Consider the following 2,500-nt stretch of genomic DNA (forward strand, 5'->3'; position numbering starts at 1 on the left):
GCTCACGACGGTCACCGCGCAACGCAAGAACAGGCCAAAAACTTGCCAAAACGGCCCAAAAACGGGCCAAAACTGGCCATTTTTGGCTGCGCGAGCGAGCGGCGAACAGCGAGCGAAGCGAGAGGCAGCACCGTCCCTGCTATACGAAAGCCCCATCCAGCCCTGTGCCACCCGGGGGGTTCCAGGGTGCTGAGATGGCTGACATTTTGCTCCGCTCACGACGGTCACCGCGCGACGCAAGAACAGCCCAAAAACAGGCCAAAACGGCCCAAAAACGGGCCAAAACTGGCCATTTTTGGCTGCGCGAGCGAGCGGCGAGCGGCGGACAGCGAGCTAAGCGAGAGGCAGCACCGTCCCTGCTATACGAAAGCCCCATCCAGCCCTGTGCCACCCGGGGGGTTCCAGGGTGCTGAGATGGCTGACATTTTGCTCCGCTCACGACAGTCACCGCGCGACGCAAGAACAGCCCAAAAACAGGCCAAAACGGCCCAAAAACGGGCCAAAACTGGCCATTTTTGGCTGCGCGAGCGAGCAGCGAGCGGCGGACAGCGAGCGAAGCGAGAGGCATCACCGTCCCTGCTATACGAAAGCCCCATCCAGCCCTGTGCCACCCGGGGGGTTCCAGGGTGCTGAGATGGCTGACATTTTGCTCCGCTCAAGATGGTCACCGCGCAACGCAAAAACAGGCCAAAAACTGGCCAAAACGGGCCAAAACTGGCCATTTTTGGCTGCGCGAGCGAGCGGCGAGCGGCGGACAGCGAGCGAAGCGAGAGGCAGCACCGTCCCTGCTATACGAAAGCCCCATCCAGCCCTGTGCCACCCGGGGGGTTCCAGGGTGCTGAGATGGCTGACATTTTGCTCCGCTCACGACGGTCACCGCGCGACGCAAGAACAGGCCAAAAACTGGCCAAAACGGCCCAAAAACGGGCCAAAACTGGCCATTTTTGGCTGCGCGAGCGAGCGGCGAGCGGCGGACAACGAGCGAAGCGAGAGGCAGCACCATCCCTGCTATACGAAAGCCCCATCCAGCCCTGTGCCACCCGGGGGGTTCCAGGGTGCTGAGATGGCTGACATTTTGCTCCGCTCACGACGGTCACCGCGCGACGCAAGAACAGCCCAAAAACAGGCCAAAACGGCCCAAAAACGGGACAAAACTGGCCATTTTTGGCTGCGCGAGCGAGCGGCGAGCGGCGGACAGCGAGCTAAGCGAGAGGCAGCACCGTCCCTGCTATACGAAAGCCCCATCCAGCCCTGTGCCACCCGGGGGGTTCCAGGGTGCTGAGATGGCTGACATTTTGCTCCGCTCACGACGGTCACCGCGCGACGCAAGAACAGCCCAAAAACAGGCCAAAACGGCCCAAAAACGGGCCAAAACTGGCCATTTTTGGCTGCGCGAGCGAGCAGCGAGCGGCGGACAGCGAGCGAAGCGAGAGGCATCACCGTCCCTGCTATACGAAAGCCCCATCCAGCCCTGTGCCACCCGGGGGGTTCCAGGGTGCTGAGATGGCTGACATTTTGCTCCGCTCAAGATGGTCACCGCGCAACGCAAAAACAGGCCAAAAACTGGCCAAAACGGGCCAAAACTGGCCATTTTTGGCTGCGTGAGCGAGCGGCGAGCGGCGAACAGCGAGCGAAGCGAGAGGCAGCACCGTCCCTGCTATACGAAAGCCCCATCCAGCCCTGTGCCACCCGGGGGGTTCCAGGGTGCTGAGATGGCTGACATTTTGCTCCGCTCACGACGGTCACCGCGCGACGCAAGAACAGGCCAAAAACTGGCCAAAACGGCCCAAAAACGGGCCAAAACTGGCCATTTTTGGCTGCGCGAGCGAGCGGCGAGCGGCGGACAGCGAGCGAAGCGAGAGGCAGCACCGTCCCTGCTATACGAAAGCCCCATCCAGCCCTGTGCCACCCGGGGGGTTCCACGGTGCTGAGATGGCTGACATTTTGCTCCGCTCACGACGGTCACCGCGCGACGCAAGAACAGCCCAAAAACAGGCCAAAACGGCCCAAAAACGGGACAAAACTGGCCATTTTTGGCTGCGCGAGCGAGCGGCGAGCGGCGGACAGCGAGCGAAGCGAGAGGCAGCACCGTCCCTGCTATACGAAAGCCCCATCCAGCCCTGTGCCACCCGGGGGGTTCCAGGGTGCTGAGATGGCTGACATTTTGCTCCGCTCACGACGGTCACCGCGCGACGCAAGAACAGCCCAAAAACAGGCCAAAACGGCCCAAAAACGGGCCAAAACTGGCCATTTTTGGCTGCGCGAGCGAGCAGCGAGCGGCGGACAGCGAGCGAAGCGAGAGGCATCACCGTCCCTGCTATACGAAAGCCCCATCCAGCCCTGTGCCACCCGGGGGGTTCCAGGGTGCTGAGATGGCTGACATTTTGCTCCGCTCAAGATGGTCACCGCGCAACGCAAAAACAGGCCAAAAACTGGCCAAAACGGGCCAAAACTGGCCATTTTTGGCTGCGCGAGCGAGCGGCGAGCGGCGAACAGCGAG

This window comes from Musa acuminata, unplaced genomic scaffold (genome assembly GCF_036884655.1).
Source record: "Musa acuminata AAA Group cultivar baxijiao unplaced genomic scaffold, Cavendish_Baxijiao_AAA HiC_scaffold_1136, whole genome shotgun sequence".
Classification (NCBI taxonomy): domain Eukaryota; kingdom Viridiplantae; phylum Streptophyta; class Magnoliopsida; order Zingiberales; family Musaceae; genus Musa; species Musa acuminata.